This window comes from Petromyzon marinus, chromosome 25 (assembly GCF_048934315.1).
Source record: "Petromyzon marinus isolate PM22_M1 ecotype Great Lakes invasive population chromosome 25, UKy_Petmar_22M1.pri1.0, whole genome shotgun sequence".
NCBI lineage: Eukaryota > Metazoa > Chordata > Hyperoartia > Petromyzontiformes > Petromyzontidae > Petromyzon > Petromyzon marinus.
In genome coordinates, this window is record NC_133691.1 from 2181287 (window position 1) to 2203158 (window position 21872).

General features: G+C 47.2%; 1 long non-coding RNA gene across 1 annotated transcript in view; it reads left to right on the forward strand.

The window, feature by feature from the left end:
• The window catches only part of LOC142929126 (uncharacterized), a 54714-nt gene extending 36059 nt beyond the window's left edge, over positions 1–18655 (forward strand). The window contains exon 2 of the long non-coding RNA XR_012945287.1: positions 14752–18655. This is a non-coding gene — a long non-coding RNA (uncharacterized LOC142929126). The remainder of the gene's footprint in view (positions 1–14751) is intronic.
• The last annotated feature ends 3217 nt before the right edge of the window (positions 18656–21872 follow it).

A 21872-nucleotide genomic window follows, 5' to 3' on the forward strand; every position in this document is an offset into this window, starting at 1 on the left:
GGATATGGTAAACACCCCACCGAGACCTGGACAGCCCCTGGGCTCCCTTCCCCACGCGTGCTTGTGCACTGGCCCAACCACTGCAGAGGCTCCAATCTCCCTCTGCGCCCCGATTGGGAGAAAGTGCGCTGCTGCGGACACCCTTGTCTTTGCGGATTCATTCAAACCGAACGCTGCGCACCTGGCGCGTGCGGCAGGTGCGCAGCGTTTAGTTCAGGTAAATGTGCAGAGACAGGGGGGGGGTCAGGCAGAGTTTGTTCCGTCCAATTAGACCGCGGCCAACTAAAAGTAAGACTCTCTTGTTGAGCGCACGCACGACGCTTGACAGCAGCTGCCTCGCACGAAGATGCTGAGCAAGTAAATACGGTGATCGTCAAAGAGGTGGGGAAATACATAAATAAATAAATACACGGATGCAATGATTCACTCCTCACCCCCTCCCACCCAGTGACTGAGCAGTGTCGCGATTTTGAGTCACGCCTCGATTCAAGTATCCATTAATTCAGTAAAAAAATTACCGTCTGTTAGTATTGTTTTTCCCTCTCTCTCATTTTGCATGTACATTGTGTAAACCAAAAGTGTGTTTTAATGATGTCACAACAATGGGAAACTAAGTTTTAGGTATACATCAATACACAACTGTGGGGTGGCAGTATTATTATTATTTTAATTGGGTATGATTAAATCAAAGGCCAGTTGTTTAATAGTTTGATGTTTAAATTTTGATTTGAAACTTTCGTGACTGCAAGGATTCATATTCTTGGTTATTTCGGTAAAGTCACATCAGGTGACTTGAAAATGTATTGCTGTGGTTTTCACACCTGATGATGATTGCTTGTGTTGCAGTCGAAACGTCGTGAGAATTTTATTGTTTTATATTTTTATTATTTCATTGTTTCCCTTCGACGTGACTTTACCGAAAGAACCAATAATAGGTTGATGTTTGTTTATCACAGTGTGCCACCTGCAGTCAGCACTGGTGATACTAGCACCTTTTTTCTGTGAATTCTTACAAAAGTTTAGCGAGAGTGGTGGCGCTTTGGTTAGTGCGCTTCGCTGTGAGCCTGGTGACCTGTTCTGGATTCCCAGCCATAGCTAACTTAGGTGGCGAGTAATAACCGCACCATTCCTGGGCACTCCGTACACCAAGACAAACTCACCAGCGTGGTGAAGTATGGCCAAACAAACCCCATCTTCGACACGGTGTGGGAAGGCCAGCATCTACCAGTGCATTGTCGGTTCAATGTAACAGCTGTCAATTACTTATTATTATCATCACCACAAACATAACTTCGGCATGAACTTTGCACGTAATGTCCCCAATGCAAATCTTTCTCAAATGCACGAATATTCGGGTGAGCAGTGAACGTAACAATAGATTTGAATCCACGAATCCACGCCTTGTTTCCCCACTGACCGCTCGGCAGGGTCGCTGCCGCACAGTGGACGCTAGGGATATCCGACACGTGTGTGTGTATATGTGTGTGCGTGTGTGTAAGTGTGTGTGCGTGTGTAAGTGTGTGTGCATGTGTAAGTGTGTGTGCGTGTGTATGTGTGTGTGCGTGTGTGTGTGCGTATGTGTGTGTAAGTGTGTGTGTGTATGTGTGTGTGTATGTGTGTGCGTGTGTAAGTGTGTGTGCGTGTGTATGCGGTGTGTGTGCGTATGTGTGTGTAAGTGTGTGTGTGTGTATGTGTGTGTGTATGTGTGTGCGTGTGTAAGTGTGTGTGCGTGTGTATGCGCTGTGTGTGCGTACCGTGTGCGTGTCGTGTGAAGGGTGCATGAGTGCAAACTGTGTGAATGTCTGTGTGTCGACGATGTAAATGATTGCATGTTTGCCGACTGTGTGAATGAATCCACGTTTGCCGGCTGTGTGAATGAATGCACGTGTGCCGACTGTGTGAATGAATGCACGTTTGCCGACTGTGTGAATGAATCAACGTGTGCCGGCTGTGTGAATGAATGCACGTGTGCCGGCTGTGTGAATGAATGCACGTGTGCCGGCTGTGTGAATGAATCCACGTGTGCCGACTGTGTGAATGAATCCACGTTTGCCGGCTGTGTGAATGAATCCACGTTTTGCCGGCTGTGTGAATGAGTGCACGTGTGCCGACTGTGTGAATTAATCCACGTGTGCCGACTGTGTGAATGAATCCACGTGTGCCGACTGTGTGAATGAATCCACGTGTGCCGACTGTGTGAATGAGTGCACGTGTGCCGACTGTGTGAATGAATCTACGTGTGCTGACTGTGTGGATGAATCCACGTGTGCCGGCTGTGTGAATGAATGCACGTTTGCCGACTGTGTGAATGAATCCACGTGTGCCGACTGTGTGAATGAATCCACGTGTGCCGACTGTATGAATGAATCCACGTGTGCCGACTGTGTGAATGAATCCACGTTTTGCCGACTGTGTGAATGAATGCACGTGTGCCGACTGTGTGAATGAATCCACGTGTGCCGATTGTGTGAATGAATCCACGTGTGCCGACTGTGTGAATGAATGCACATTTGCCGACTGTGTAAATGAATCTACGTGTGCTGACTGTGTGAATGAATCCACGTGTGCCGGCTGTGTGAATGAATGCATGTTTGCCGACTGTTTGAATGAATCCACGTGTGCCGACTGTGTGAATGAATGCACGTTTGCCGACTGTGTGAATGAATCCACGTGTGCCGACTGTGTGAATGAATCCACGTGTGCCGACTGTGTGAATGAATCCACGTGTGCCGACTGTGTGAATGAATCCACGTTTGCCGGCTGTGTGAATGAATCCACGTTTTGCCGGCTGTGTGAATGAGTGCACGTGTGCCGACTGTGTGAATTAATCCACGTGTGTCGACTGTGTGAATTAATCCACGTGTGCCGACTGTGTGAATGAATCCACGTGTGCCGACTGTGTGAATGAATCCACGTGTGCCGACTGTGTGAATGAGTGCACGTGTGCCGACTGTGTGAATGACTTGCACGTGTGCTGTACGAATGTGTGTGTGTGTGTGCTGGCCAGGGGCACAACATTGAGTGAGCGTCTCTTGGCCGTGTGTACGACTGTCGGTGTCGGTATTCAGACGCCCACAGCGGCGTGTGGCCCCAGTTCTTGCTACGGCGTGCAGGTGCGAAGGCGGAGAGGCGTCCCGCAATTCAGAGGCCACTCTTCCAGCTGTTCCTCCCAGCATGACCCCCGCGGCTGACCGGCTTCGAGCAAATGCAAACACTGCACCATTAGCGCTCTCAGACAAGCACACACGAGACTATTAAACAAACGACTCGATTCTCGCTCTATTTGCTATTTTTTTTATTTGAAGCAAGTGAACACATTGTTGTATTTAACGGTGTGTGTACACGCGTCGAAGACCTGGCTTTCGTGTTATAAACTGCCGAGGGCTGTTGGTGAGCACCTATTAAGGCCGGAGGAGCATGCGAAGAGCCATGCCAAGCTCTCTATCTCTCTCTGTGTGTCCTCGGCGCTGATGCAGAGATGCTTATTTTAGGCAAAGTAAATCCAAAGAAGGTCAAGAGCGAGTTCAAACACCAATTGCCATTGGTGATGTGCATTGCCAGGAATTGAACACGGCATTGTATTGCAATGCACTCGCTTCTACTATACCATCACCGCCAATATATCATGACAGATACCCTTTTTTTACAGACTGTTGCGGAGGGTACTGTTAGCGAGCACCTATTAAGGCTGGCACAGTGCACGAGGTGGCGGTTGAGGTGTGGCCAGCATCACGCTCGGCCACCTTCACCTCCCCAGTGCTGATTCATCCACATCGCACAGGGTACTCATTAAAGGCTGAGCCGACCACATCGAGGACCAGGACCGGTTCAGATATCGCTCACCACTGACGTTAGACGCGGTTGGGATTCGAACTCGGGTCGCAGGTTGCGTAACCACTGCACCACCGCTCCCCGTGCCCACATGTACGCACTCACCTACACACTAGGGTACAGCTTGTATGCACGTATGTCTCGATATCTGTTCGTCCATAAATCCAATCCATCCACTTACCCGATTGGAAAGGCAGGCAGAGCTCTGGCAAGCAAGATGACTACTCTTTCCATCACACCACCCTCCCCACTCTCCCAAAAGAGCAAGGAAAAAGAAATCCTATTGCCCATATAACATTTTGAAACTGAAATACCCAAAAAGGTCCCACTGCACCGTTGTTGTTGTTTTTTTTTAAAGGTCTAATGCCATTTACCAATCTTTAGTAGCGCTGTCTCAGTGTCGTCCAACAGAATGAGCAATACTTCTGGTTTTCAAGACCAAAAGAAAGCGAGGCGCTCCAAACAACCAACGCGGCTTGGCTCGCGCGGCAGAAGAAGGAGGGTTGCTCATAAATTGCTCCTTGTTAAACGAAGACAGGGCGGCGGTTTGAGAAATACCAATCCGTAGTAAGTGACCTAAAGCTGGGCTGTGTTACGGGTAAGCATTTCAGATTAAAGTTCGCGACTGTCCAAGTTGGCAGCAGACCGCTGTAGATTGTTCAAGTTGCTCGATATTTGAGGATCCCACCCATCCATTACGGGACATTTTGTTATCTAAGTGATTGCCCGACTGCGAGCGAGATGCGTGCGCGTGAGTGTGCGGAAGGATTTTGTAAAAAGGCAATGTCGTGAGATGTTAACTACCTCGCCTGCTATGGAGGAGATCGTGGGTTCGATCCCGACCCCGACGTCTGCTGTATATTTGGAGTTTGCATGTTCTAACCGTGTTTGCGTGGATTTTTCTCGGGGTCCTCCAGTTTTTCCCTACATATTTAAAAAAAAATGCATTGGGAGTATCTGGCTGCTATACATTTACACATGATAAGCCAATTGTCTGTATGTATGTTGAACTTATTTTGCATCGTAAATAGCCAACCGTGCTATCATTAGTGGCCAGCTCGCTTCTGAGAAAGAGCTGTATAGCTCAATGGGCCTCATAGTTTAGTTTTAGTTTAAAAAGGGCACGGTCACGGCAAACTGCGTGCGTTGTTTGCATGACAGGCGCTCTTGGCCACATCACAGTAGGCGGCAGCAGCAGTGGAGTGGACATGTGAAGCCAATTTTTTTTGCTGTTGAATTTTTGTATTTTTTTTATGTACCCCACCCCCCTTTCCTCACCTCCCTCCGATAGAACATGCTGGTCAACCTTTAACCACCGCAAAGCCTCAAACCCTTGACCTTTGGGTTCAAGGAGAGATGTGCCACACCACGAGATCGCATGGACCCCTGCAATTGCCTCCATGATTATCGCTGACCTACATGCACCTCTTGTGCTAAGTGCTCAGTAGGTTTTCATCAAACTGCTGCAAATAGCACTTTTGTCATTAAAGACCATAATTGATGCGGTCTTCAACGTTGCCACAGCATTCACACTATGAGATGTGGGCCACAGCCGCCTCATAATGGCGACAGGGTGATGCTATAGAGCGAATTGTTGTGGACACACATGCACACGTGCGCACGAACACGCACGCGCACGGCGCTGAGCTGATGTTTCCCCTTTGCCGCACGTCTCTCTCCCTAGCGCAGCAAGTGAGGGAGACGTAAAAACATCGCCCCGCGGTTTTTTTGTTGTTACCACCACCACCACCGTTCAGTTGTGTGCTTGTGTGCCCTTTCCCTTATGAATGCATGGAGTGCTCGCGGGAATAGCTCAAAGAGCATTGGCGAAGGCGTCTTTTGGTAGGGAGTAGCGTTTTGTCGTTGCAGTAACTATGGAGGGTCACCCTAGAATGCACCGGTCAGTCGCAACAATCTCCTCGCAGTAACATACTTGCACAGTCTGGTTACATCCACTGGCCAAACCCGGTGTTAGATGAAGTATCAACTTCCCCTTGCACGGTTGGCTACGTGCGGTGAGAAAGACGTTTAACATACATACATATATAAGCGGCAGGTCATTGTGATTCCTCCACCTGCTACAGTTTGATTCATCGCTGAATGGACAGATGTAACTTGTACCAGAAATCCGAGTGCAGGTTCTTAGGTCGCTTCCCTCTACAGCCACGCGACATTCATCCGATTCAGATGTGCACGCGAAACTTTAGTTGTGTTGTGGCCGAAAGTCGTGATTTTTGTTGTTTTATTTTTTACCTACGTGACTTTACCGAATAGAACCAAAGAGTATGGACCCTTGCAGTCACGAAAGCTTTAAATCTAGAATTAGTTGATATCACTCGATTGTTCAATGATCGACAGCCTTTCTAGAAAAGCGTACATCGTACGGTTCTTGCAGAAGAATATTGGCACGGCTGTAGTTGCAGGTAATAGGAGTGAAAATGGCCCTGTTCTATCGCAGGGAGGTTCTACAAACAAGGCAACCTCGCAGTCAAAATCAGCAAAAAAGAAGGTATCTAAAATGTAATTTTAAATGTAAGTATAGTTTTAGAAATTATTGCTCATTTAATGAATATTATTCTGATTATACTTGCTTACCCAGAAGAGCTTCAGCGAGTCTCAAGACTTCATTTCGGGAAAGTGGTGCAAGCATTCACAGTAGCGGGCAATGTTGGTATATGTGTCATCTCAATTGAGTAATTTGCAAGAGATTTTTCAGCATCGGAATGTTTGGCCAATACCAGTTATATTTTGCATGAGTTTTTTTAATCTCGAGGAAACGAGAGAACCCAGAGGAAACCCGTGCAAAACATGGGGAGAACATACCAACTCCACATTGACGGGCGCCGTAGTCAGAAATCAAACCCAGGCTCTTGTGGGGCACGAGTGTTACCACTGTGCCAACATTCAGCCTGTTGAATAACGAAACGGTTTGACACATACACGAGGCTGAATGCACCATCGCCCTCCGAACGTTTTTGAAATAGTCCGTTTGTCTGAATACATCCGATACGGTATAATTTTACGAGCATTTCTCCCTTATCAAGAAAGGTGGACAAATTATTTCTATCTTAATTAAAGTCCTAATTGGTTCATATACTATGCCGCCCAAGTACGAGCCACTTACTTTATGATTACACCAATGATTGCCCACATCTTTACAATGTGCGTGCGAAATCCTGGAGCTGCTCCAGTAGTGAACAGGAGTAATTTCCGAATCACTGTAGTGAGACACAGTTCTGACTTGTGAAAACAATGCTGTCCTTACTAGTGATTGCTTATAACCTTTATTAGGCAGGGCCAGTTAAGTCAGCCTGAATGTGCCAGAACTCGTCAGATCTTCGAAGGCTAAGCCGGGTCGAGTCTGATTAATACTTGGATGGGAGACCACCTGGGAATACCACGTGTTGTATGCCTGGGCCGTGGGGTGGCCCGCAGAAGTGGCAGTACAGCAGTAGATTATTGAGATGTGTCTGGGTGGGACATTGAGAGTAATCCCTTGCACGGTTAGCTACGTACGGTGCGAAAGAAGTTCAACGTGAATACACGTGTGTATTATTTATTAGGCCCTATTGCTCACTGAGGCTTTCAAGTGCAAAGAACAACATCATCATTATTATTAAAGCGACTAATGATTTCACGTATAGAATTCTGCTTTCACGTATATTCAATTCGCCATGCCTGAGCAATGGAGCAGACGGCACCGTCGACTTAAACCAGACACAGACTGTATCATTGCTATTTCGTAGAAAATGATAACGACGATTATTATGATGACGGCAGACCGCGTGGTTCCGTGCCGACATGACCATGCAATTGTGAAGGCCGCCTAAAAAAAAAGCTTCATGTGGTTTTGTGTGTGTTGCTTGCAAGAAACACATTGTTCTAGAGGGCAAACTTGTCTATATAGCAGAAATCACTATATATTAGGTGACTGGATAGCCTAATGGTTAGTGCACTTGCCACTGGACCAAGCATGCAGAGTCGACTATTTGATTTCTGCCACAGTGTGGTAATTTCTGTGCGGACATGCGTCTGCGACAAAGTGGACACTCAGAAACCGGTGCCACTGATTTTGCAAGAGCAGGACCAGTGTGTTACCGGCACTTCAACTACCGCATAAAAAAATATCATACACGACAAAAAAAAGCAACGAAAAAAAAGCACACACCAGTACCTGCATAACTACAGTTGCCAGGGATTAACTTGGATGAGAGATTATGCATGTCAACGTGTGCTCATTTGTATAAAGGACATTGAGATATACCGTGCATGTATTTATATATGTGTGTGTATATACAGGATATAAACGCCTATGATAGATACAGCTCCTGTTGTAGCCCTAACACTGTCTTCGGGTGCTCTCAGATATCCATTACAAACCGTGATCCTTTTAGTCGTATTTGCGAGTTGTTTTATGGTACAAAGAAAGAATCCGTGTGCTTGAGCTTACTATTAGCGGCCTAATGGATTGGATGTCTGAAGGGAGCGCGTGTTCCAAGGCTTCTGCTAAGAGTGAGGAGCTGTCACCTGTCAAGAGAAGTGAGAACATGTTGATATCTTTGTCCTTAGACGTGTGGCCGTGCGTGTCTCCAGACACAGCGGTCTTGGTTTGTAAGTGACGTTTTGATGTGTACACGTGTCTCATTGGAGACGCATTAGGTGTGGAATGGCCATGCCTTCGCGGTTGTGTTACCTCTACCCAAAATAGTTGTTTATTACTAATTATAAAGACACACGCGCGTGCATTGTGTATGACGGGCGGCTCGATTAGTGAAAACGCGATGCTAATAGGTCACGGTAATCTGTGCGGTAATTACATAACAGAGGGAATGGTAGACAGATGAAGGCTACCACACAGATAAAGGAGGTCACCACACCGAGGTAAGAAAATAAAGGTAATGGGTGCGCGTATGTTTAGTATTTTGTTCTCAAAGCTTGTATCCGTGCCCCCAATATGCACATATTCAATGCATATTTGGCTTCTGTGTTAAAACAAAAAAAATGCATTATTACTGTGTTCGCTTTATTTATTAAGGACGTACAATAAAAAAAATCAACATAAAACGTGCTTTCCTTGAGGCTTTGACGATACCTTAAAAAGGTGCCGTGTACATTTCCTTACGAAGCGCGCGGAATTTTAAATGCGTTGTGCCGCGATGCATCGATGGCGAACAACTGAAAAGTTCTTCGTTGCGATGGCTCCCTCATTCACTCTCTCTCTCTCACTTTCTCACTCCCTCACTCTCTCCCTCACTCTCTCTCACTCTCCCTCACACTCTCCCTCACACTCTCCCTCACACTCTCTCTCCCTCACTCTCTCCCTCTCTCTCTCCCTCCCTCTCCCCCTCACTCTCTCCCTCACTCTCTCACTCTCTCTCTCCCTCTCACACTCTCACTCTCTCCCTCACTCTCCCCCTCACTCTCCCCCTCACTCTCTCCCTCTCCCCCTCACTCTCCCCCTCACTCTCTCCCTCACTCTCCCCCTCACTCTCCCCCTCACTCTCTCACTCTCTCTCTCCCTCTCTCTCTCCCTCTCTCCCTCACTCTCTCTCTCCCTCTCCCCCTCACTCTCTCCCTCACTCTCTCCCTCACTCTCCCCCTCACTCTCCCCCTCACTCTCCCCCTCACTCTCTCCCTCACTCTCTCCCTCACTCTCCCCCTCACTCTCCCCCTCACTCTCCCCCTCACTCTCTCCCTCACTCTCCCCCTCACTCTCTCACTCTCTCTCTCCCTCACTCTCTCCCTCACTCTCCCCCTCATTCTCCCCCTCACTCTCCCCCTCTCTCTCTCCCTCTCCCCCTCACTCTCCCCCTCACTCTCTCCCTCACTCTCCCCCTCACTCTCTCACTCTCCCCCTCACTCTCTCCCTCACTCTCTCCCTCACTCTCCCTCTCTCTCTCCCCCTCACTCTCTCCCTCACTCTCTCCCTCACTCTCCCCCTCACTCTCCCCCTCACTCTCTCCCTCACTCTCTCACTCTCCCCCTCACCCCCTCACTCTCCCCCTCACTCTCCCCCTCACTCTCCCCCTCTCTCTCTCCCTCTCCCCCTCACACTCCCCCTCACTCTCCCCCTCACTCTCTCCCTAACTCTCTCACTCTCCCCCTCACCCCCTCACTCTCCCTCACTCTCTCTGTTTTAACGATCAGAGGAAACAAGAAGATGCTCGGTGTAGTCGGCACTTTGCTTCGTTCATCATTTCGGGTTTTTAATGCTTTGCTTTATGTAATCCCCATTTTTATGAAAGACCCAACTAAATGTTTTCTTTTAAACGACAAGTGCTGCATCTGCACGCAGCCCTTCCCACAGTCAAACGGCCTCCGACGGCGGGTAGCTTAGATCTGCATGCAGAGCTCTCCGTCATCTTCCACTGAGCCCACGGCCTCCTCCAGCGCCCACTGCTCCTTGAAGGCCGGCACGGCGTGGGTCAGCCGCGCGTGGCGGAACTCCGGCCCACACACCCTGGCTCCGACCAGAGCGCGGAAGATGCCCAGGATGCTGGCCGGACGTTGCCCCTCCAGGGCCACCTTCCTTGCCCTGTATATGGCGAGCTTGGCGTAGCCGAAGAGCACGTTGACCAGCCCCTGAAGATGTTGGGGTCCGTCGCCCTTCGGGTATCCAAAGATGAGGACCGTCGGGGAGAAGTGGAGGCTGAACCTTAGCAGGATGTTTCTCAGGACCTTGAACAGCGAGTCCAGGCTCTTGCACTCCACGTATTGGTGCGCCACCGTCTCCACTTTACCGCAGAACCGGCACTCTGAGGACGTGTCGGTGAAGCGCGCCAGAGAGGCGTTGGTGGTGACGGTGCCGTGGGCGATGCTCCAGCCGAGGTCGCCGATGCGGTTGTACGTGGGGCTGGAGTGGAGTTGCCTCCAGCGAGGCCTCTCCGGAGAGACGCAGGGCAGGGCTCTCCTCCAGGCATGGTCCTTGTGGCTCCTCAGGGTGTCCTGTTGGTGGAACCGGACCATGTAGGAGTAGAGCACCTTCCACTTTACATTTGCGAACACCACCTCCGCAATGTCTTCCAGCCGACACAGGTTGTGATCCGCCTTCGTTTGTCGGCATTGGCGATGCAGTGGCATGACTGAGAGTTCCGGTGGAGGGGGACCGAGAGGGGCCTCGTCATCTCCAACGCCGATGGGGGGCGTTCTCCCCGCTGCCGCTGAGAAGGCCCCCTTGGCTTCGGCCAGGATCCAGGCAGCCACCCGGAGCGACTGCACTCTCTCTCACTCTCTCCATCACTCTCTCTCTCACTCTCCCTCACTCTCCCTCACTCTCTATCTCTCTCACTCACTCCCTCACTCTCTCCCTCACTCTCTCCCTCACTCTCCCCCTCACTCTCTCCCTCACTCTCTCCCTCACTTTCTCTCTCTCACTCTCCCTCACTCTCTCTGTTCCTCACTCTCTCTCACTCTCCCTCACTCTCTCTCACTCTCTCTCACTCTCTCCCTCACTCTCTCTCCCTCACTCTCTCCCTCACTCTCCCTCACTCTCTCTCACTCTCCCTCACTCTCTCTCACTCTCTCTCTCTCATTCTCCCTCACTCTCTCTCTCTCCCTCACTCTCTCCCTCTCTCCCTCACTCTCTCCCTCACTCTCCCTCACTCTCTCTCTCACTCTCCCTCACTCTCTCTCCCTCACTCTCTTTCTCTCTCCCTCACTCTCTCTCTCACTCTCTCTCACTCTCCCTCACTCTCCCCCTCACCCTCTCTCACTCTCTCTCACTCTCTCTCACTCTCCCTCACTCTCTCTCACTCTCTCAATCACTCTCTCAATCACTCTCTCACTCTCCCTCACTCTCTCCCACTCTCTCTCCCTCCCTCACTCTCTCATTCTCCCTCACTCCCTCGCTCACTCTCTCCCTCACTCTCCCTCTCTCTCTCACTCTCCCTCACTCTCTCTAACACTCTCCCTCTCTCTCCCTCACTCTCACTCTCTCTCTCACTCTCTCTCTAACTTTCTTTCTCTAACTCTCTCTTACTCTCCCTCACTCTCTCCCACACTCTCTCCCTCCCTCACTCTCTCACTCTCCCTCACTCACTCCCTCACTCTCTCCCTCACTCTCCCTCACTCTCTTTCACTCTCCCTCACTCTCTCTAACACTCTCCCTCTCTCTCTCCTCACTCTCACTCTCTCTCTCTCTAACTCTCTCTTACTCTCCCTCTCTCTCACTCTCCCTCACTCTCACTCACTCTCTCTCACTCTCTCCCTCACTCTCCCTCACTCTCTCTCCCTCACTCTCTCCCTCACTCTCCCTCACTCTCTCTCAATCTCCCTCACTCTTCTCTCTCACTCTCTCTCTCTCTCACTCTCCCTCACTCTCTCTCTCTCCCTCACTCTCTCCCTCTCTCCCTCACTCTCTCCCTCACTCTCCCTCACTCTCTCTCTCACTCTCCCTCACTCTCTCTCCCTCACTCTCTTTCTCTCTCCCTCACTCTCACTCTCTCTCACTCTCCCTCACTCTCCCCTCACTCTCTCCCTCTCTCTCCCTCACTCTCACTCTCTCTCTCACTCTCTCTCTAACTTTCTTTCTCTAACTCTCTCTTACTCTCCCTCACTCTCTCCCACACTCTCTCCCTCCCTCACTCTCTCACTCTCCCTCACTCACTCCCTCACTCTCTCCCTCACTCTCCCTCACTCTCTCTCACTCTCCCTCACTCTCTCTAACACTCTCCCTCTCTCTCCCTCACTCTCACTCTCTCTCTCTCTAACTCTCTCTTACTCTCCCTCACTCCCTCACTCTCTCTCTCTAACTCTCTCTCTCTAACTCTCTCTTACTCTCCCTCACTCTCTCTAACTCTCTAACTCTCTCTAACTCTCTCTAACTCTCTCTCTTATTCTCTCACTCTCTCTTACTCTCTCTTACTCTCTCTTACTCTCCCTCACTCTCTCTCACTCTCTCTTACTCTCCCTCACTCTCTCTCACTCTCTCTTACTCTCCCTCACTCTCTCTAACTCTCTTTCTAACTCTCTCTTACTCTCCCTCACACTCTCTAACTCTCTCTAACTCTTTCTCACACTCTCACTCTCTCTAACTCTCTCTCTAACTCTCTCTCTAACTCTCTCTCTAACACTCTCTCTAACTCTCTCTCTAACTCTCTCACTCTCACACGCTCACTCTCTCTAACTCTCTCTCTCTCTAACTCTCTCACTCTCACACTCTCACTCTCTCTAACTCACTCTCTCTAACTCCTCCTCTAACTCTCTCGTGCCGTTGTAGTTTCGAGGCGACAGCTCGCGGCAAACAGCGAACAGTGCCACCTTGTGGCTCGACGCTTCGTTAAGAGGCGATCGCCTCAAATTAGATTTTAATTGCCAGCCTCTGCAGCGGCGGACGGGGCGTAACTTGGCAAGGACATCGTGTTCTTTGGGTCTTTCGGTACAAGAAAAATAACAAAACTACGACGTTTCGATCGCAACACAAAAGGGCGTCATCATGAAGAATTCCTGATGAAGACCGCTTGTATTGCGATCGAACGTCGTAGTTTTTTTGTTTGCTATTTTCTTTGAACCTATTATCCTCGTGACTTTACCGAAAGACCCAAGGTATATGAATTCCCGCGGTCACGAAAAGCTTTAAGCCAATAATTTAAGAACATCGTGTTCGTGTTGTTGGTACTCAACCACTCTCTCCCATTAATATTGACGTGGGGCCGAATCACCGAGGGGAGAGAAAAATTAATAAGAATTCCTCAACCATCAATTCTTCAGCGAAATTCACCGCGAATACGTTGCACGTCGGCGAGTCGGCGTACAAATAGATAACTAGGTTCGGTCGCTTGGACAATTTGTGCTCGCAAAGCACATTGATAACATTCTTAAAGGATGACGCCCGTGCGTGTGGCATGTTGCGAATAGACATTGCAAACCCCCGAGCTTATAGAGACACAGGAACGAGGTCACTACGGAAAGCAAATACAAACAAAAAAAGATCTTGCAAGGGGGAATTATCTGAGCTCGTACAAGCAAGAGGAGGCGTTTCGAACAAGCGTAAGAGGCGCAGAGTGAAAGGGATCCATTGCCATAAACACACAGTAGTTATAAGGAGCATCTGTTATTCCCTGCACACCGTTTGCTGGTAAAATAGGTTATGATATTGATGATGATGAGGTAGGCGTGTAATACATATTATGAATTTCATTGTGTAAAATGCAGTGTGTTGTATTGTGTGCTCTTTCAGCACGAGACATTTAATCCCCCGTAATGACCTTTTAAGGCTGAAACCATAGACTGTTCCATAATGCACCAATCACGTGCGCGCTCGTAATGAAACACAATTAATTTTATCCTGCGAGACACAATGCAAAAAAAACAAAAAAAAGCAGAAATACGTAAATAGGCACTGCCAGCCACGGGCATCAAGGCACTGTCGCTGAAAAACAATGCACACACAAAAAAAATCAATTGACCTAATATGGGCATTCGCCTGAGTCAAAAAGCTGTTTTGGTTTAATCTCTCACCTCGTTCACGGTTATTTTTGATGGAATGGCTGATAAACAAGTTCGGCTTTAAATCTATCTCGCACCGCGCTGAAGGCAGCATCTGGCTCCCCCCCCCACCGTCGCTCTTCCTGCCCCCCACACACTCCCTGTAAGCATGCATAATATGGAATTATTTACACACGTATTTATGTCTCTGCATTACTCGGTGTTTCAAGCAAGGAGCCTCTCTTGCCACAGCCGCCGCAGCCGGGCACGAGAAAATTTGCATTTCAAAACGCGACGGGCGCAATAATGGCTGTTGATATAAAATCCGTTTGATGCCGATAAATCTCTGGGGTGGGCCAGCTGCTTATCGAGTCTATTGACTGCGAAGAGAGAGGCAAGGCTGACAATGGCAAGAGAGCCCCGGCCATCGACGGCAGGAGAGAAGAAGGAGAGAGAGGGAGAGGAATAACAGTGGGATACATTTTCCCTTTCCAGGCAACACCGGGTGGAACGAGTGCGGCGAAAGTCGGCGCTCGGCTTTGCTGAGCGGGAAACAAAACGTGCGGTGACCCCCACAACTGCCAACGACGACCGTTGCCATTACGGATGGGATTCCTGATAATGAAATTCCTGAATCGCATTAAATTATTGCGTTTGTTACGAGCAGAACGGCCCTAATAGCAGTCAATATTTTGCCATCACCCGATTCCAGAACTGTCAGCCCAGACGTTTGAAAACAAATGCCTTTTTATTTTCCTCCTGCGGAAAACTTAATCACAAGTGAAAATGTTCTCGTTATGAGAGGATGTGATATACAACACGTGAGCACGTGCGTGTGTCTATAATCACACACGCGCACGTGCTCACGTCAAATTTTTTTTTTTATAAACGCATAACATACAATGGTGACATGCCTGCGTTTCATATATGCCGCGATAATGTTCAGTAAAGTCGTGAAGCTGTTCACGTAATAAACCCTTTCACATTTGTTGGGGTACAGGGGCTAGCTGTGGTGGTATCGGCACGCATGCTTCTGGGGAAGCATAAACAGCTCTGCGCTAAGTTGTAACGATCGGGACTTTGCACTGTCAAAACTTAGCCGCACGTAACAGTAATACAATAGAATGTGGCCATGAATAATGCTTTTAAATATGCTCGACAATTTTTGCGTGAGGATCTTTTCTTCAAAAAGACCCCCTTTATCTGCTATCTGTCCCACGCTGCTCTTTAACGCACACACACTTTACTGCCCCTCCCTCTTTAAACAAATATATTTCAATTCTAATTGATATTAATGCATAACAATTACAATTCTTGTAAAAATTTACAACGGTCATACGATTTCTGATAATTATGACTCTCCATCACCTCGGTAAATGCACACTAATGGAAAATATTGGCCGTGCCAATGCAACGTAACATTTGGATGCCTAAATATGTTAAAATATCATGGATACATTTGTACAACTGTGGTATTAACCCATTTTTTTCCTCCCACCGGTTTATCTGGAGTGTAAATGTTCGATTTCTGTCTTTCAATCAAAGTTGAATAAAAGACTGCATATAATTTCAGTAGCACCAGTTTGCACAATGCACTATGAACCCGATGATTTCCAGCCACAGTTAACATCAGTGGTGAACGATGCCTGAATCGGTCACAGCCCACTCGGCCTTCCCAAATCCTGCAATTCCCAGCAGTGGATTGCCATAGGGGTGTAAATTATTATTAATACGTTTATTTCTACACTTCATACATACAAATTATATTGTCCTGTTATGTGTAATTAGATGGAATAGTGTAGTTTGAAAAGGAAATGAGAATATTCCATCTCTGCGATGGTCATCCTCCAGGGAGATGTTCCCTCCTTTGGCTAAACGTTTCATCACCAACAGAGCAGGAGACATCAACAGCTCTTAGCAATGTGTCCTCATGCCCAAACCCAGACGTACTGTACACTCCTCTACGGCCACGTACGATGAATTGGTCCTGAGTGCCACCCATCCTTCACCAAATTGCATCGAACAGCTTGGTAAAGCATGGTCAAACAACCCCCGTGACCAACATGGCACAGAGAGGCCTTTGTCCAGGAGTGGTTTTACAAATGACCGTGATTTATTATTATTCAGTGATTTAAAGCTGGAGGTGAATATAATGAGAATCAACTAAATATTTATACACACCAAAACTAGAAATCATAATTAAAATTAAAACAAATGTCTGGTTAAGGTCATGTACATTAAAATGTAAATGTACGTATTGGTAACGGCGGTGGTTGTTCTTGAATATATCCTCGTGGCTACGTGCATTTCTTTCTTTCCTTCGTATGGCTTCGAAAAGCAACTGGCACTACTTTCTAGCTGTATGTTGAGTCTGGTAATCCATTCGATGGTATCAGGAGTTGCCTGATGCGTTGCATCCGTACCTGCTGTGTGTATGCGTACAACGGGCAGTGGGCCCTTATAGGATGAACGGAGATCGTTCTTTACCACGGCCACAATTGAGACGATGCTTTCGTTCCCCTCTCCCCCCTCTCCGCTTGAGAAGGAAATCACAGCACCAGGCGTCACATTGTTCGAGCGCGATCAATTGCAGCCCCATTTGCCTTTCTACGCAAGGTTGAAGCCAGCTCACTCCAGCGTCACCCATGTCTTCGACTCGTTTCAAAGTGCATTGTGCCTTCTGAGTTTCAAACAAAAACAAAAAAACAACAACCCCAGAACAACTCTCAAACGAGCGCTATCTACGGCTATTAACAAAGTGATTATATTTAAGTTTGTAAAACAGTTAAGCCATTAAGACTGGTATGTGTGGGAGCCTGTTTGTGTAGCACAGAAATCAGACGACTCACTCGTGACTGAGAATGCCTCTGTTTGGGCGCAGCATTCCAAAATGTGCGCACGGTGCAAGGATAGAGGCAAAACATTTTGCATGCCCTCTCTTGTAAACTAGCTGATATCCAATGGTAACATATTGCTGAGCCTTGCGTGCACGCCCGCATGTTCCAAACACTTTGCACTGAGTCATTGCCAATACTAATGCAGGTGACCAGAATTCATTAAAACAACATTTGGGTAATTTTTTTTGTTATTCCCAAAGTTATTCCAATTGTGCTATCAGCGTCACGTCCTGAGGAACAAAAACGATATAATCCATGGGGAAATCTTGCACGGCAGTTTACGCGCACACTGTGTGTCAGAAAATTAATACGGAAAATATTTTTCACAGGACTTCTGAAAAGTATTTCCAGTGGCCATGTTATACCTGATAGAAGGGGGTGGTCGCACTTTCTCACACACTCTGCTATGAGATAATTTGTTACATGGCAGTCAAATGGATATTTGTCATTTTCAGAGATGGAATTTAAGCAAAGTGCAAAACCAAATATAATTATCTGAAGTGTTGTGTGTGTGCAGTAATTGGTAACAAGGCTGAGACCATCAGCTTGTTACACCTGAGCACCTGGTTTAATCACGGATGGCTGACTTGATTTTAACGCAGGATCTCAGCAGTTGCACAACTCAGCACTCAGCCAGCTCAAGAATCAACTACACACAATCAAATTTACTGGTCTACCCGGATGTAATTACATACAACATATGTGTAGTTATACATAATCCCGAGGCACACAATTCGGCACGTTCTTTTCGTTTTAATCAGCAACTCATTTAGGCATTTGGCGTTCTTGAATAAATGAAATTCTAGAAAGGCACCTTGTTCTGATAGGACTTATAAGATGGTGCCTTTGGTCTGCTGCCTGTCCTCTCTTACCCCTGTTTTCTGTTGTATGATGTATAAGTGTATATCAATCATTCCCTTCTGCCAAACCTAATAACAATTGCTCTACACTAATGCATATTGCTGCTGTATGTGTTCCGTGATTTATTTGATATGAAGAAGGATGGAGTATTTTTTTTTCAACAATATTTGACATAACGGCAGCGTTTTCTTACCTTTTGACCAGCATCCCTAAGCAAAACAAATGCTCTGCTCTTGTCGCACAATTTCTGGGAACTTTATGTATTACTGTGTGCCCATTTTGAAATGAAACTACGTTATTGTAGGCAGCTAGAAAATATTAAATAAATACCCAATTAAATACATTTATAAACAAATGTTTAACAGTACAGACAAATGTGCTACATTGAAATGATTAGAAAGTGCTCACGAGATAATGAAATACAAGTACCGCGTATTTGTCAGGAGGCAAACAGCCACCCACTCAAGTGTTTATGAGAAAAAAGTAAAGAAAATGCTGACATTATGAGTCTCTTTTGCCAATAACCTTGACATTGTTTGGTTCACTAGATAGATTACCAGCCTGCCTCAGGGGAGAGTGCATTTTCTTGGTGTAAAAAATAAATAAACCAAAATAATAATAAAACAGAAACTTTGAACTACTCCTCGTGAGCGAATGTCATGTTCCTCTATACTTCATACGAGACACCCGCATACATACTCTTTGGTTCTTTCGGTAAAGTCACGTAGGTATAAAATAATACGTAATTTTATTTTATACCTACGTGACTTTACCGAGTATGGATTCCTGCAGTCACGAAAGCTTCAAATCAAGATTGACCCACACACCTGTTGAGTTTATCACGTTCCCGTTCAAAACAAAGCGCTTACGTGACATGTGTGCCCCACGTAAGTCACTTCCATGTGATTATGTCCATTGGGTAAAGGTGCAGCCCTGCAATTGCCTGCTCACGCTACTGCTTGCTGGAAGGGCCTCGACTAAGAAGAGTGCTTGAGAGCCACTCTATAGGGCCCACACTTCCACGTGTAGACCAAATGCACGGGCCAGACATCTTTGGAAGAGGTGGGAATGCCCCACACTTTACCCGACCACAGCGTCACCTGCCCATCAATTAACTGTAGGTAAGGGGCAGTAGGGGGTGGGTGATTTAATAAACTTGTGCATTGTTTCAATGCCGGAGACCTGAAGATTGCAAGTTCAGTGTGCTGACCCCTGATGTCGTGGCAGCATGCCATTACATCCATTGTCATTATTTAACAAAATTATCATCATCTTCCCTGATCTATCTACTTCAGTGTGACGGTCCCACCAAGCCGTCGCCATCGATGCTACAATCCATATCTCTCCTACACGTGAGATGATTTTTGTCGCTCAATTTTGACCCCCGATGCTCCCCCCCCCCACCCCCACATAAAATAAACTTGAACAAAAACTGAAGTTTACACAAAGAACCCACGTAGGAGCAGGGCGTGTGGCACAGCTTGGCAGCAGCTATCACAGAATGCGGTCGTGTCGCTACAGTTCTCTGCGGTGAGTGCAATGTTTTTAAAAAACAATGGCGCTGCGACGCCTCTCCAAATGACATTAACGCTAACCGCTTGCACGTTCCGAGATTCAGCTGTGGACGGGACACCCCTCTCTGGAACCTTACAGACGTCTCCGAAGGGGAAAGGGTTTAGACAGCTGACAATATCTCTGCTCTCTTTTGTGACAGAATGCCAGCCAAAGGAGGGAAAGCACCGGCAAGGTTGACCACCATGAAGATGGAAGTATTCTCACATCCTTTTCAAACTGTACCCTTCCAAATATTTGATTCATGACGTGTACAAACAGACTCATCAATAATGATAACTTCCAACCCTATTCCTATCCACTGTTGGATGAAGGCCTCGTCACAGCACAGCAGTCACAGGGGTTGTGTGACCATACTTGACCATGCTGGTCAGCACTGGTAAAGACAGGGCTAGCACTAGCTCAAATATCGCTCACCACTAATGTTAGCTGTGGTCGGGAATTCCACTCGGGTCACCGGGTTCAGAGACCAATATGCCACCAATTATCCCCAATACTATTACTGCTGTACATTCAAAACATGTCTATTGTAAAACGGTCTCGTGTATTGTACAAATGCGGTGAAATACGCATGCCTACAAGATGTACAGGCGTGTCAAGTTGCGTCTGATGCTAAGCCATATCAGCTTGCATTGTGAAAGTATCCGAAGGTTACATGGATTAATTGCCAATGTTTTATTAATCTATAACCGCAGGAATAGATTGATAAGAAACATTTAAAGACTATTATATTTTTTATACATATATACAATTAATTAAAACTAATTGCTGCTGTGTTTAAATAATTTGTCTCGGACACAACACAAGGTAACATCAAGTCAGCAAGCGCTCTCTCTCTCTATCTCTGTGTCATTAACAACAACAACAACTCGTTCTCACGACAGAAAAGTGCATGAACAAAGGAAACGTCGCGGAAGGCGAGGCAAACCCAGAGCCGTCTTAAGAGAGCACAAGGTGTCTCTGTAATGATGTATTAGTGCCTCGCAGCGATTGTCGCGTGTGCACTGTCTTCGAGACCGTGCGGACACACGAGAGGTGTGGGAAGCCCACAGCCAGAGGCCCGCGTACTGAGAGTCTTCAACGGAAGGGCCCCCCCCCCCTTCGATTTGAAAAAAAAAACACGAGGCTTGGTGTTCTCTCCAGGTGCATCTTGGTTCCAACTCTCGGTCCGTTGCTGTCGGCACTATGTCACCATCGGTGTGACTGCTATCCACTGTAACAGCCAACTAATGTGTCCTAACAAATGTGTCTTAACCAATCTGCTCTAACCAATGTGTCCTAACCAATGTGTGTCCTAACCAATGTGTCCTAACCAATGTGTGTCCTAACTAATGTGTCCTAACCAATGTGTCTTAACCAATGTGTGTTCCAAACAATGAGTGTCCTAACCAATGTGTGTCCTAACCAATGTGTGTCCTAACCAATGTGTGTCCTAACTAATGTGTGTCCTAACCAATGTGTCTTAACCAATGTGTGTCCTAACTAATGTGTGTCCTAACCAATGTGTCTTAACCAATGTGTGTCCTAACCAATGTGTCTTAACCAATGTGTGTTCTAAACAATGAGTGTCCTAACCAATGTGTGTCCTAACCAATGTGTCCTAAACAATGTGTCTTAACCAATGTGTGTTCTAAACAATGAGTGTCCTAACCAATGTGTGTCCTGAACAATGTGTCCTAACCAATGTGTCCTAACCAATGTGTCCTAACCAATGTGTCCTAACCAATGTGTCCTAACCAATGTGTGTCCTAACCAATGTGTCCTAGCAATGTGTCTTAACCAATGTGTCCTAACCAATGTGTGTCCTAACCAATGTGTCCTAACCAATGTGTCCTAACCAATGTGTGTCCTAACCAATGTGTGTCCTAACCAGAGGGTGGCTATTAGAGGGAGACTACAGGGACTAATTAAATATCACAATGCCCCATCCCCCAGCCCTTTAAACGTTGATAATTGTACGTACGGTATGTGTGAGTGATACTCTAAAACGTGTTTTTGAAAGAACGATTTAGCATGAAGGAGATGCACCTGCTTAATTTCTAAGAATGTGAGTCGAATGATGTTCGTGGTTGCTTGGGTTTTATCATCGGCAGCGTAAAAGTATCGGTGCTTTTAACATGAACGGCCTCAGAACCTGTTGGCTGTCCTTCACGTATATACACGACGACTTCCGGGGCTGGTGTTGTTAGCGAGCACCTATTAAGGCCGTCTCGGAGCTTGAGGGGTGGTGTGGCCAGCCCCAGCGCCCGACCGCCTGTCTTCACGTATGTTCACACACCACGCCAA